This window comes from Nothobranchius furzeri, chromosome 5, assembly GCF_043380555.1.
Source record: "Nothobranchius furzeri strain GRZ-AD chromosome 5, NfurGRZ-RIMD1, whole genome shotgun sequence".
NCBI classification, from domain to species: Eukaryota; Metazoa; Chordata; class Actinopteri; order Cyprinodontiformes; family Nothobranchiidae; genus Nothobranchius; species Nothobranchius furzeri.
The window spans coordinates 7,437,946-7,453,805 of NC_091745.1; positions in this window are offsets into that span (position 1 = coordinate 7,437,946).

Here is a 15,860-nt window from a genome sequence, read left to right on the forward strand (position 1 = left end):
TGTAAAATGGGTTTCAAAAATGAATCAGTAGTATGTGAATCCAATATCTACCTGCTGGACGTTTAAAGAGATAGATGCAGCAGAGCAGACCCAAGGCATTTGGGAAAAAAAGAGGCACCACACAACAGCAATGCACGATAGCAGGAGAAGACCACAGCAACCTCCCCAAATCTTTAGTGTTTCTGTTTTTAATTACCTTTTTATCTTTGTGAAGCATGTTGTGATTATTCTATCTATGAAAAGTGCAATGTAAATAAACTTCACTTACGTATCTGTTGTTGACAGCACTTTTAATGGGCTCAGCTGTGAAAAACAGGCATTCTTTCTGACTAAACTTAGGAGCTAACAGCTTTAGTCACAAGCCTGAAACAAAGAGGACTAGCGCTGTTTAAGTGAAATAATCTCAAAAAGGTCATTGTGATTTATGCTAACAACATTTATAAACCTGCACACAGCTACATGCTTGATTGTTTATTCCATGGCAAATATCTTTACAAACATTATCAGCCTATTTAATCATGTAAGGTGAAACTAAGGACAGTGTAAAAATTACAAACTGTGTGAAAACATCCTTCACATGAGCTGCTGGGACATTTTAAGACTATACTATCCACACTGATTAACTATGAACTCCGCTGACTGGTAAAATATCAGTTCATCACCTTTCCACATAACTCCACTTCAAAGGAGAGTATTGTTTTTTAAATGTATACACTAACCGATAGCATCAGACTTACGTACAGGTGTTAATCACAGAGCGTTGATCCAGATTGGTGACCTTTCTCGAGAACAAATAAGTCTTTAATTATGAATGAACAAATAATGTGGGTATAATAGTTGTAAAACAATGTGTTTTAGTTGTGTTCTGTTGGCTAGAGGAGAGCGTTTATGAATGAGAGGTGTTGTGTTCGGCCCATAGGTTCGGCCTTATGTAATGAAAGTTGGTCATGATGTGATACACTTGTCAGCCACTAGATGGTGCTATCAGATAAAGGAAAAAAATACTGACATTATATGTATATATGTAAATATATATATACGTGTGTGTGTGTGTGTGTGTGTGTGTGTGTGTGTGTGTGTGTGTGTGTGTGTGTGTGTGTGTGTGTGTGTGTACAGTGTTGGGAGTAACGATGTTTAAATATAACGGTGTTCTTTTTTAGGTAACGGAATACTCTAATTAAATACTTTTCCAAATGTTGCAATGCCGTTACAATTACTGGGGATGGAAGGTTGTGCGTTACTATGTGCTTGTTGAACGTTGAGCTGCAGCCAGGGTAACACACTTACAAACACGTTGATGATTGGCCGGGTGGGCGGAGACCCTCAGTGTTCTCACTGTCTCAGTCACAGCATGCTGTAGACACAACAGAGCAGTGATGGGAATAACGCCGTTTAAAATAACCACGTTACTAAAAAAAAATTTTTTTTTTCAGTAACGAGCAAAACGTTGTTTCTGTTACTGATAAGGAAATGCGTGCGTTAAGCAGCGTGGAGTGATGAAGCTGTCATCAGCTGATCAGGAGCTAAAGTATGGCGTTTAAAGCGTGCCACAACCCGTGCACGCGCATTGGGTCCACAGCGCGCGTGTGAACGGGACTCGCGAGCGCAAATATACATGGCAGCGCGCGTGTGAACGGGACTCGCGAGCGGAAATATACATGGCGAGAGGTCATTTGTGCACTGAGAGGGAGCAAACTGTGACTGTGAGCGCACAAGGATGTGCACAAGTGACAAACCTGCGTGCGCGCGTTGTCAACGACCACACGGCAGAGGAAAACGTGCGCGCGCGGCAGCCTCTCTGCGCGCTCGGCAGCCTCTCTGCGCGCTCGGTTTCTGACTCCTGCTCGCTCGGCTGTAAGGGCTTTTGGCACTCTGGAGGCGTGGCCTGTGGCAGATCTTCTCTGTCCTCTGATTGGTTAGTTCACCCCGCACTTTACCCTCTATCTATATAAAAAAAGTCTGATATTCAGTAGTTGCTGGCATAGCTCAGCTGGGAGAGCGGGTGACTCTCGCCCCGGAGTATCCAGGTTTGAGTCCGGGCAAGGAAAATGCAGTAGATGTCATGTTAATTTTTCTTAATTTCAGGTATTTTACAGTTGTGACCGTTCAACTGTCATTAAACATCCGAATGTTTGCTGGGCAGTGTTTTAAAAAGTGCACATAAGCTAGATGGTTTTAACCATATAAAATTACATTTTTTGTGATACTGGAAAAATACATACTGAAATAAAACTACTGACTGAAAACTTTATGACTGTGGTTGTACAATATATGACTCACTAATACACTGCAAACTCCCTTAGAGTGGGGCTTCCAGAGAGAGAGAGAGAGAGAGAGAGAGAGAGAGAGAGAGAGAGAGAGAGAGAGAGAGAGAGAGAGAGAGAGAGAGAGAGAGAGAGAGAGAGAAGATGCAACTTGATAAAGACCTCAGCCTGGCAAAGGCTATTACAATTGCTAGACAGTCAGAAGAAATTAAGAGCAGTCAGACTTGAGGGAGTCAAGCGACAACACAGCAGCTGTGGACACGATGCAAATTAGGAGAGGCAAACCGTTCAAGTAAATGGTAAATGGCCTGTATTTGATATAGCGCCTTCTAGAGTCCTGGAACCCCTCAAGGCACTTTACAACACAATCAGTCATTCACCCATTCACACACACATTCACACACTGGTGGGGGTGAGCTACATTGTAGCCACAGCTGCCCTGGGGCACAATGACAGAGGTGAGGCTGCCGAGCACAGGTGCCACCGGTCCCTCCGACCACCACCAGCAGGCAAGGTGGGTTAAGTGTCTTGCCCAAGGACACAACGACAGCGGCAGACTGGGCGGGGCTCCAAACTGCAACCTTCAGATTACGGGGCGAGCACTTAACTCCTGCGCCACCGTCGCCCCAAGAGGCTCTGGCGCTAACATGGGCCTGTGAGAGGTTCAGTGATTTCATCCTGGGCTTACAGTTTGAACTGGAAACTGACCACAAACCTTTAGTGAGTTTATTAGGGGGACAGGCCTTGGATGCACTGCCTCCCAGAGTACAGAGGTTCCGGATGTGCTTAATGAGGTACTCATACAAAATAGTGTATGCACCCGGGAAGACCCTCACAACTGCTGACATGCTTTCCCACGCTCCTCTCAGAGACAAAGCTGCCCAAGTGGACAATACACTCATGGAGGACACTAACATCTATGTGTATTCAGTAGTGAACAACCTCCCCACGAGTGACACATATCTGACGGGACTTCGACAACAGTTGAATGCTGACAACCTCTGTTCCCAAGTCACGAGGTTCTGTGCGGAAGGTTGGCCAGATAGAGATCGCATACAAGGGCCAATCAGACGCTACTGGCATGAGAGAGCACACCTGAGTGTGCATAATGGACTGCTACTGCATGGCACGAGATTGGTTATCCCCGCCTGCATGAGAAATTATATTCTAGACAAGATCCATGAAGGGCATCAGGGGGTGGTCAAGTGTGGGGAACGTGCCAGACAAACTGTGTGGTGACCAGGGCTGAGCAACCAGATACATGAACTAGTAACTGATTGCAGGGTGTGCATTAAAGAACGAACAAAGGCCAGAGAACCACTCCTGCCTTGCACACTTCCAGAGAGACCTTGGCAATCTGCTGTCATCTCCCGCCTCGATTACTGCAATGCCCTTCTAACTGGTCTTCCAGCCTGTACTGTGAGACCTCTTCAAATGGTCCAGAATGCAGCGGCGCATCTGGTCTTCAATCAGCCATAAAGAGCACACGTCACCCCTCTGTTCATTGAGCTCCACTGGCTACCGCTAGCAGCACGCATCAAATTCTAATTGCTAACACTAGCATACAAGGTCCGAGATGGTACGGCTCCCATCTACCTGAATCCTTTTGCAAAGGCTTACGTCTCGGCCCGGCCGCTCTGGTCATCACAAGATCTTCGGCTAGCAGTGCCTACACCACGCTCAGGACAATCCAGACTCTTCTCATCCATCGTTCCACGAATGTGGAATGACCTTCCAAGCACTACCAGAACAGCAGCTTCCTTTTCAATTTTCAAGAAACTCCTGAAGACCCTGCTCTTCAGAGAACGTCTTCTTAACTAGCACCTTCCCTGCACCCGTCCCCCCTCTCTATTGTCCACTCCTTGTTCCCTCCTCTCCATGATTGATGTCAAGTTGTTGTTGTTGTTATTGTTGTTAGCCTCAAGGGCAACATGCCGATTATCACTTGTAAGTCGCTTTGGACATAAGCGTCTGCTAAATACATAAACATAAACATAAAAACTAGGAGCAGACCTATTCTCCCTGATGGGAAAAACATACCTTCTGGTGGTAGATTATTTCTCCTGATTTGTAGAGGTGGCACAACTCAACCCCACACGATCTACGAATGTCATCACTCATTTGAAATCTATGATGCCTCGTCACGGAATCTGTGAGGTTCTCGTCAGTGACAACGGCCCCCAGTTTGCTGGACATGACATGATGCAATTCACTGCTAAATATGGCTTCAAACGTGTTACTAGCAGCCCTAGATACCCTCAAGGCAACGCAGAGGCAGAGCACGCTGTCCAGACTGTCAAAAATCTGCTCACGAAGGCCAAGGACCCCTACCTTGCCCTTTTAGCCTATAGAGCAACACCGCTGAGTAATGGTTACAGCCCGACCCAATTGCTCATGGAACGCCGTCTTCGTACCACTCTCCCGATCCTCACAGAGAAACTACAGCCTGCTGTACCTGACCTGCAGGCTCTTCAACAGAAAGACGCAGAGAGGAGATGGAGGGACGTTCATAACTACAACAGCAGACAATGGGCAAGAGACCTGGCTCCATTGGCTCCTGGAGAGGAAGTCTGGATCACGGATGCAAAGACACAGGGAACTGTGACATTCAAACATCAAAACCCGAAATAGTTTCATTAGGGGTAGTTAATGCACTGATGTTTTCACAAACTTGCAGAAAGGGGGGTGTGGTGTAATGGAGTACAAGGGGTGGCCAGGTAGGGGAACTAGAGGAGAGGGAGAGAACAACCAGGGGTTAGCATGTTGGAAGCTAAATAAAGGAGTTGAACTCGGCAACCAGGTGTTCTCATTCTGCACCTACAACAACATACGCAACATTTACCACCCAGCTTCAGCTCTTCTGTGTTTGGGTCTGACCCGTTAGTACATTTAAGTCCTCCATCAGATTTGTGCCTCTTCTAGTGTCATTTTAAATGATTTTATTTATTTATGTAACCATTACTAGATTACCAGCAACAGAAATGCTATTAAAAACACACAATTATGTGAAGCTGGAAAAATTAGAATACTTTGCAAAATTACATTTATTTCTGTAATTTAACTAGACCGAGAGACCATTTAATGGCTCAGGAACCTTTACAAGTGTTTTTATTTGCAATTTTAAATTTTAGCTGATTGGGGTGTAGTGTAATGGTTTATGCTCTTTTATGAAAGATGAACCATCCTACATATTAATTTGAGATATTAATTTTTAATAAATTAATAACCAAATTTTATAGAAATAAGAAGACTCAAAGGTTGTTTTCATCGATAAACTGACGATCATATCCGTGTGTCTGTGTTTCAGTTCAATGAAGAGACAAGTTTGAAATTTAAGAATTTTAATTCTTCAATTTAAACTAATGATTTGAAATGACAATCATAGGAAAAATAATCAACATTGGCAACCTTGTTGGACAATCTTTAACAGTTGATATTTTAAGCTTGCACAAATAGACCTTGTGTTGGATGTGCTAAGATGTGAGAATGATGGAATTATGAATGCGTGCATGCATGTGTATGAGATTGCTTTAGGGAGAGAAAAGGTGAATCTGAGTGAAAAAATGATGGTTTGAATTAAACTTAGTTCTTATTAGAAAAACTGCATCAGAACGCTATCTATCGTGTTCTGTCTCACCGACCTTAGGACCCTCTTTAGATCCGGACCGAAGGAGGATGTTTCTCCAGGTGCCACCTTGGCTGACAGAGAAGACGAAGGTGTGCTGACGGTCCAGTCCAGAGTTGACCTCGGTACACGTTTCTGGAGCGTTCGGCAGATGCGCTTTCTCAAGTTTAAATTAACTCAGAAATCAAAGACTCTGGGATGAGTCTGCGTTAGCTGGTTTGCATTTCTACTACTCTGTCTGGCTTGACAGAAATAGCGTGGGGGGGGGGGGGGGAGAGCCTGCGGGGCTCCGTTCCCCGTTGGCGTTTGTTCAGCACGTCCGCTCTCTATCGTTGTCAATCTCGTACTGACTAACTTACCAAAAACCACTTCTCTTCCCAAAGCAAACTTGTGCGTCAGAGCAAATGTGTTTTGGAGTTACTGTGAATGCAGACCTGTGTGAGCGAGTGTGAAGGTCATCACTAAACATCTCCCAAAAACATTATTTAATTAAGTATTGATTCATTATAGTTCATTATGATTACCCAAAGCATAATAATCATTCATTTGATTAAAATACATTTATAATGAGTAAAATGATAAAATGATTATTTAGCATTAATAATGAAGAAAGCGTAAGACTCTTTACTATGACTAGACTTCCTGTGAGAACTCCTTCTTCTGGAGATGCAGGTGTTAGATGTTGTTGATTCCTTGTAGACTTGCTGACGGCTCAGGTCTTAATCTGTGGGTGAAAGTGCTGGTGACCCAGCTTTGACCCAGCCGGGCAAATACGACCTTTGGCACAGAAAAACCCATACTTCCTCACGTTACAGGATCGATCCTTGGTCCTCTTTTGTTTGCCATTTTTCTGCTTCCTCTGGGGTCAATCTTTCGTAAACATGGCCTATCATTCCATCTCCATCCTTTTTCCACTTTCTCTCAGAGGATCTACACGCCCGCCTACAAGCTCGTGTGACATCAGAGAGCTAAGGCTCCCTCCTGGGTCTAGACTTGCAAAGCTTGAGAGGGGCAACCACGTCCAGGACCTGATTACAAAGTAAATCAAAGTGTTGTGAATAGTGATCAATGTTAGATGGATCTGGGTTAAAGGTCTCTAACCTTACAGACATACAGTCCACAAACTTTGAAACTTTCTCTGCATGCAGGGCTCTGAACCTAGAAGCTGGAGCTTCACACACAGGGGCAGGACATGGCAACGTAACATCACAGAGAATAGGATAGTGGTCAGAGAACACAGGAGGCAACTTCACAAGGTTCATGACAGGGAGACCAAAAGAGAGAAACAGGTCCAGGGTGTGACCCCTGGCATGAGTTGGGGATGATACCCATTGAGTTAAATTGAATGAATCTAGCAAATTAAAAAAACCTTTAGCAAGCACATTGTCAGGACAGCAGATATGGATGTTAAAATCACCAAAAAATAGGACATAGTCATATTTTAGGATGCAGTCTGCCACAAGATCACAGAAATCATTAAGGAAGTTGGAGTCAGTTGGAGGGCGATAAATTAGCACAACGAGCAGGCGGGGGGAGATGCACAGTTCAAATAAGCACAGTTCAAAGGAAGAAAATGACATGGTGGGTATAAGCTGTTTATAAGGAAAGCTGGATTTAAAAACAACAACCAGCCCACCACCTCTGCCCCATGATCTGGGGATATTAAAACAGGAGCATCTGAATGAGGGAAACAGAGCTCATTGTTTTTCAGCCCAACCAGAGCCGGATTAACGCAAAGGCGAAGTAGGCACGTACCTAGGGCCTGATTGGCTGGATGGGGCCCAGACAGAGGGACAAAATTAAAAATTAATTAATTTAAAATTAAATGTACAAATCTCCTATGATACAATTTGTGGATAGGACTCCTATCTACAGTTTATTTCAATATTTATTAATTAACTAAAAATAGTGATACTGTTTATCTTAACCATAGACCGTTACGTTAGCTACGTCACATTAACGCCAGCCCAGGACTGTATTCTACAACTTGGGCGCCACCCAATGAAGGACGTCAGAGAGGCGGTCAGTCAGAGCGGGACAACAAAGCTAGCAGGTGTTTTTGAGTAGGCTAACTTTCACGATGCTTTCGGGTGTGGCAAAACGTAAAAAGAAAAAAAAATGAAGAGGAACAAAAGAAGAGACGGCGGGGGCTTTACAGAAGTTTCTATCGGGCTGCTCGGGCTGCCGTCCGACAACTGTAAACCTGCTCGAGTCAGCAGAGCCAGAGGCCAGACCCAGAGCAGACACAGCCCGAAGATGCGGCGGGAAATGCGGCGGAAGACGCTGTAGCACCAACGCCGTCACAGAAGGATGAACTGGAAGAACAGCAGCCAGCCAGAAGTGAGCCCAATCTAGTCTTACAGCAGGAGCCTCTAGACCCAGAAAGGGTGTTAACAAGCTACATCTGGTCCTGCAGTGGTACATAACCAAACTGATGACAGGATGCATGAGTACTTTGCACTAAACCATCCCTCTCAAAATACTGGATATTTCTCTGCATCACAGAGGAAATGTGGAGACACAAACCGAAGCTTAACCAAGGAACATTTCTTTAGACGTGTTTCTGCTGTGACTGAGGCCTGTGATGCTGGAAGGCTGAAGATTATCCCGGAGTGGAGCATGCTAAATGGTTTCCTTGGTAAGTGTTGCTGGTTTTATTCATTTTTATTTTTAAATATTTTTATTATTGTTCAAATAACAAAACTAACAATAAGTTCACATTCAGAAAATTGACACAGAATTTCTGATTCAGCAGAGGCAACAACAGCCTGAATGAGCATAAAGCAAGATCAAAACTTAAGATAACGTTTTCATTTTATTAAAATACTTTCTTTTAAGATTATAGATTGTATAAAATGTATACTGTAATCATTTAAGCTGCGTGTTTATAGTTTGTTTTTGCGCCTTTAAAACATGCTTCAGTCCATTCAAATGAATCTATTTCTTCTTGAATGTCTTTCCACCATCATGTGATTAATTTGTCAACATTTATAAATGTTGTAAGTTATTGTATTTAGCAGAAAATCTTTTTAATTAAATGTGTTGATTAAATGTAAACAGAGCAAATAAGATGAATATATTTGCTCTGTTTACATAGTATAATGAGACCTAGTGGTTATTTACTGGTACCGCCTTGACATTGACACTCAATGGATAAGATGAGGATCATTTATTAGCATTTCATACAGCTGTGTAATGACGTATAATTAATATCAAAAAATTGTCTGATAGAATGTTTTACATACAAACAACCAATTTGTAACCAAAGACTAGGCTACGTAAAATGTGAATGAACTTTTATAAGTAACTTTGGTAAGTTTCAGATTTCAATTCATTAAATAACATCGATGGAGGGGGGGGGGCATAAAATGCAGCCTGCCTAGTGTAGTCCATTTATTTAATCCGGCTCTGACCCCAACAGCAGAAATGTGGATCGTCATGTTGATCTTGGCCCTCTTTCTCCCTACTCAAAACCAGTTGTCACCAGTTTGGGGTGAAAATTGATGCTGGACTTAAATTCGATGCTCACATCAACTCTGTGATCTGGTCCAGTTTCTTTCACCTGAGACGCCTTGCAAAAATCAAGCCCATGCTGTCAAGAGCCCACCTGGAGCGGGTACTCCATGCTTTTGTAATTTCTAGGCTTGATTACTGCAACTCTCTCTATGCAGGGTTGTGTCAGTCATCACTGCGTCACCTACAGGTTGTGCAGAACAGCGCAGCCAGGTTCCTGACTGGGACCAAGAAACGGGACCACATCAGTCCAATTCTGGCCTCCCTGCACTGGCTTCCGGTTTGCTATCGATCACACTTCAAACGCCTCATCTTTGTTTTTAATTTCTTCCAGGGTGGTGCTCCCCCCTATTTGGCCACGCTCCTGAACAGACATTCCCCATCACGCGCTCTGCGCTACTCTGACCAAGGCCTGCTCGCTCTCCCTCGTTCGAGGTGTCGTACTCGCGGGGACCGGGCCTTCTCAGTCCTAGCACCGTCACTCTGGAACCAGTTGCCACACTCAGTTAGGCTGTCCCCATCTCTGCCAGTCTTCAAGAGTCGCCTAAAAACCCACCTCCTCCGCTTGGCGTTTCCTGAACGTGTTTGAATTTGGCCCTCTTTTATGTTGATTTTATTTCACAGTTTTCATTGGTTCACTCTATCCCTTGTTTTACACATTTGTCTTCTACTAGAATGTTTCACCCTTTTTTGTAATTTGTAATCTGTAATTTGAATTGCTTTTATTTTCTGAAATATTCACTTTATTTAACTTTCTACTGTACCATGTTCAGCGCCTTGGGCTTCCTGACAGGGTTGCGGAAGGCGCTTTATAAATAAAGCTTTGATTGATTGATTGATTGATTGATTGATTGATTGATTGATTGATTGATTGATTGATTGATTGATTGATTGATTGATTCGAGCAGCTATTTCTGGTTACTCTATTGACCCTGTTCCAGTTCCTTCATCACCACCCACCCTGAGCTCCCTCAGTACTGTTTCTTATTCTGAGCTGAGTAAGCTTGTTGCGAGGCAGAAGCCATCTGGCTCTCCACTTGACGTTCTGCCGCCTCGTCTCTGGAAGGCTGCCTTTCCGTGTCTTGGCCCATCACTTGGTCAGATTATCAATGGGAGCCTCAGCACAGGTGTGGTCCCAGCTGCTTTGAAAGCAGCAGTTGTTCGGCCGACCCTGAAGAAACCTGGTGCTGATGTCTCTGTGATCGAAAATTACAGGCCTATCTCTACCCTGCCTTTTACATCAAAACTGCTTGAGAAAGTCGTTTATCAGCAGCTGGTCTCACTTTTAGCTGACTCTGATCTGTTTGAGGTTTTTCAATCAGGGTTCAGGTCTGGCCATAGCACAGAGTCGGCTCTACTGAGGGTCCTAAATGACATCTATCTTTCACTAGATCAGGGAACATCTGTGGTGCTTCTGTTGTTAGACCTGACAGCAGCCTTCGACACAGTCGACCACGCGATTCTACTTGATCGCGTGGAACGATGGGTTGGGATCAAAGGGTCTGCTCTGGATTGGTTTAGATCGCATCTCCACAACAGGACATTCTGTGTTAAACTGGGTGATGTTTTTTCTTCTTGGGAGGGGCTCCGCAGGGGGGTCCTGCAGGGATTGATCCTTGGTCCTCTTTTGTTTACCATCTATCTGCTTCCTCTGGGGTCAATCATTCATAAACATGGCCTATCATTACATCTCTATGCTGACGATTGCCAGATTTACTCTCCATTGTGTCAGGAGAAAGGACACTTCATCCAGTCCTTTGTGTCCTGTCTTAACGAGGTGAAGTCTTGGCTAATGGACAACGTTCTGCATCTGAATGAGGGAAAGACAGAGCTCATTGTTTTTCACCCCAACAGCAGGAATGTGGGTCGTTATGTTGATCTTGGCCCTCTTTTTCCCTACTCAAAACCAGTCGTCACCAGTTTGGGGGGTGAAAGTTGATGCTGGACTTAAATTTGATGCCCACATCAACTCTGTGATCCGGTCCAGTTTCTTTCGCCTGAGACGCCTTGCAAAAGTCAAGCCTATGCTGTTGAGAGCCGACCTGGAGTGGGTACTGCATGCTTTTGTAATTTCTAGGCTTGATTACTGCAGCTCTCTCTATGCAGGGTTGTGTCAGTCATCACTGCGTCGCCTACAGGTTGTGCAGAACAGCACAGCCACGTTCCTGACTGGGACCAGGAAACGGGACCACATCAGTCCGGTTCTGGCCTCCCTGCACTGGCTTCCGGTTTGTTATCGTTCACACTTCAAACTCCTCGTCTTTGTCTACAATTTCTTCCAGAGTAATACTCCCCCCTATCTAGCCACACTCCTGAACAGACATTCCCCATCACGCGCTCTGCGCTCCTCTGACCAAGGCCTGCTCGCTCTCCCTCGTTCGAGGTGTTGTACTCGTGGGGACCGGGCTTTCTCAGTCCTAGCACCGTCACTCTGGAACCAGTTGCCACCCTCAGTTAGGCTGTCCCCATCTCTGCCAGTCTTTAAGAGTCACCTAAAAACCCACCTCCTCCACTTGGCGTTTCCTGAACATGTTTGAATTTGGCCATCTTTAATGTTGATTTTATTTCACAGTTTTCATTGGTTCACTTTATCCATTGTTTTACACATTTGTCCTGTACTAGAATGTTTCACCTTTTTTGTAATTTGAACTGCTTTTATTTTCGATTTATTCACCATATTTAACTTTGTCATGTACTATGTTCAGTTAACTTTGTCATGTACTATGTTCAGCGCCTTGGGCCACCCGACAGGGTTGCGGAAGGCGCTATATAAATAAAGCTTTGATTGATTGATTGATTGATTGATTGATTGATTGATTGATTGATTCATTGATTGACTGGTGACTGAGGGGTGATGAGCTGGGCATTGTCTGAGCCTATAAGAAGCATAGGCTGCACATCCTTAAATGCTTTGATGGGAATGACAACCAGATGTGGGTATCTCTGACAGAGTATGTCCACGGGACAAGATTATTTGGCCAAATTAAGTTCTTCATCAGCAAAAACGTTTTTGTTGTGATGTTTAATTTGGGGAGAGCAGGACACACTTAGTTTGAAAGAAATGGATGCTCCTTGTAACTGCAACACCTCCTGTCTGATGGTCCGAAGTGTGAGGGACTCCTCCATAATTTTAACTGCAGATAATGAACTGCTGCTGATAGAACAATGGTCCGTTCTGAACCATCAATCAGATTTTATCAATCAGATTTTATTTATAAAGCGCTTTTCAAGTAAAGTGCTACTCAAATTGCTTTACAAAATGACCCCAAATTCCCATAACAGTTTAAAAACATTAACAGACACACACACACATCAGTAAAAAATTATATTTGGCTGAGTCCAGATGAGCCAAGTAAGGTAATGCAAGGAAACGCCATCAGAGGAGCCGTCTGCCCCGGCAGCATCAGGTCTTCCACACTAAGTCAGAGCGCTCAGAGGAGGGGGAGCATGGACCCCCACCTCCTCTTAAACACCACCTATAGAGCGCCCAGGAAGCAACAGTCAACCACCGCCCCTGTGGCAGAGGGCCCCTACAGAGAAAACACTGGATTAAAATTAGTAAAATATGAAAATAAAAGAGCTAATATTAATGTCAAAAGTAAGAAAATAAGTAACAAATAGAATCATAGACAGTAAAATTATAATATTAAATAATAGAACAATGCTAAAATATAATCATATAAAACATGCAAAGCAAGCAATAAAATATAATCACGTAAACAAGAAATCAAACTATAATAAATAATTAGATAAAAGCTAACCTAAATAGATGGGTCTTGAGCCTGGACTTAAAAACATGAACGTTCTCTGCGGCCCCGAGGTCCTCCGGCAGATCGTTCCAGAGGCGAGGGCCGTAAAACTGGAAGGACGCCTCGCATTGAGTGTGTGTCCTGATTTTAGGCATGACCAGGAGACGCCTGCCAGAGGCACGCAGAGGCCGTGAGGGTTCATATGGTAAAAACAGTTCTGAGAGATAAGGCCCAAGACTGTTACGACACTTAAAAACCATTTGAAGAACCTTAAAATTCATCGTCAAGAATGGCGTAGGTGGACAGAGATCGTCCATTACTGTGGAGGGTAACTGGGACAACTTTAAGCATAACTCGGCCTGAATGGGTGGCCTGGTCCAGATACACCATACTGGAAGCTGTACTCAGTGTCAGGATACTCTTGTTTGAGCTGGAGGCTGCTTCATGTAGAATCTGCAGGTGTTGTTCTCCACAAGTGGCGCAAGCTTTCTTCATATTTCAACTGTCAGGCTGATGACTTCGACCACATCTCCAGCATCTCTTATCGTCATTAACCCATGTGACAATCTGTGTAGTGCTCAGCTTACTGAAGTCGGAGCAGGAACTCAAATAATGTTCTGTACGGCTACAAAAGGGGCAGTAAGGCTTGAATTTCTCTCTTGTCTTCCCTTTCGTAGGCTCTTTATTTCCAGTGGGGATTGGAGTGGTATGGTGATGTTGTCATGTTCTGTGGTATTCTTTTGACCCACGACATGCAGAATCAGAGGCGGAAACAGGGAGGCAAGAAAGTAAATAATTTATTTTAGAATGGAGAACTCAAAGCGCTGCTCAAACTGATGCAGGAAGTACCAGTGTCGCGTGCCCGTCCCATTTACCGGTTCCTTTAAAACCCAGTTCCGTTAGAACTTATGAGACGGTGCATCCATCAGGGTTCGGGGGTGTATCGACGAGTATAATTGTACTAGATCCGGGTTTGGACTACCTAATTAGAATCTTGTCTTTTATTTTAAAGGTGAAATGACTTGCACGAATAGCCAGCCCCAGAGTACTACACTTCTTTTAAACTCGTTACCTTTTGGTTAAGATACTAGAGAGAAGTCTGGAGGCAAGCCAAGCCTCTCAGCAATTGTTTGGATTACCCGGAATTAATTGCGCCTCTAACAGCTTATGTGGGAGGTTGGTAACTATAAAATGATTTATGCTAGTTGATCAGGCTATCATAAGTTTATCAATTTATTTATTAATCCAACCTTCCAGCTGATTAGAGACTTTTTCAACCTGCAATCAGAGCCAAAATAACCTCGAATATTTTGCTTTTATCGCCCTTAAGACAACTCGTTACTCGCAAGGAGGGGGAAGTTAAAACTTCCCTTATCTTAAGGTTTCTTTATATTATTCTGTTATAAACTGTAAAGTAAGTCCTGATAATTCAGAGACCGATCTTCGACATGCTTACCTCTGTGCAATTATGGTCAGGGCCCCAAACGTGAAGCTTTAGAGAAAACCTGAAAGAATCAGGATTATGTTTCTTTTTCAAAAAAGGTTTATTACAAAATCAAAATACAAAAATTGGGTAAAGTGAAAAACAACTGCTATCCCCCACGGAGGAATTAGTTCAAAATGATTAAATAAGAGTTAGTTTACACTAGCTCTTGTCTTCTCAGAATCTCCCCAAGAACGAAGCCCCGCTCGATCTGAGCTGCATCCTTTTATATCATTTCTGAGACTGCTCTAAACAATGTAAGAGTCACAAGTCATTCTCTCCTGACAGTTTAGGTCAAGGGGTCATTTACCAGATACACTTTTTTAGCTCTACATAAGACATTTAGTATCATTTTCAATACATGCAGTATTCACATGAGGGCACAAAAGTTACATTCTGCACTCCTGGAATGAGAGCACAGGTCATAAATCTTCATGTTGGTAGCAAATTGTAGATCTTCCTCCAGCATTCCTGAGAGCTTCTGGGTCCAGTTGGACTTTCCTCACTCCATGCCAGTCCTTCTTTTCCCGCCAGAGGTGGAGTTAGGGGCGGGCCCAGGGGTGTGTCCATGGGTGGATCCAGAGAAGACAGTTTGTCTTTTGACCCTTTGCCTAGTTCTGTCCTCACCAGCAAGTCCTGAACTATTGTCCTCTTGACCCTTGTGTGACCCTTGTCTCTGACCACTGTTTCTAAGCCTTGACCGATTGCTCGGACTTGCAACACCAGGATGTTCTAAAGGAGAGACAAAAGGTTAATATCCGTGAGAGATGATGGGATGGATAACTGAAGGTCTAGGCTTACTGTAAGGAGGTGACTAGAGGGCGTGCGAAGGAGCACTGGTTGGTCTTATGAAGATGGGTTGCAAAGGGGTCTTGATGAAGACGAGATCCAGAGTTCCTGTGTGGTGAGTTTAAAAGGGTTAGGCGGTAGGGGTGTGGTGGAGAGCGTACAGCCAGGAGATGGAGCTGCATTAAGTGGAGCTGATGAGAAGTTCTTGGAGATGGCTGGAGGAGATGGTTCCTTGAAGGGATAAGAGGAAGGATTAAAGTTGGTCCCAGTCTGTTAGAAATCTGCTTCACAAAAACATTTCTTAGTCTAAGTCTTAATCTTAGCTTGACAATAAATTTTTAATCTGGCTCGAACTACCCAGGTTGAGTAATCATCCGGCAAAATAATTCTTCTTCCTCTTCTTCTTCCTCTTCCTCTTCTTCTTCTTCTTCTTCTAT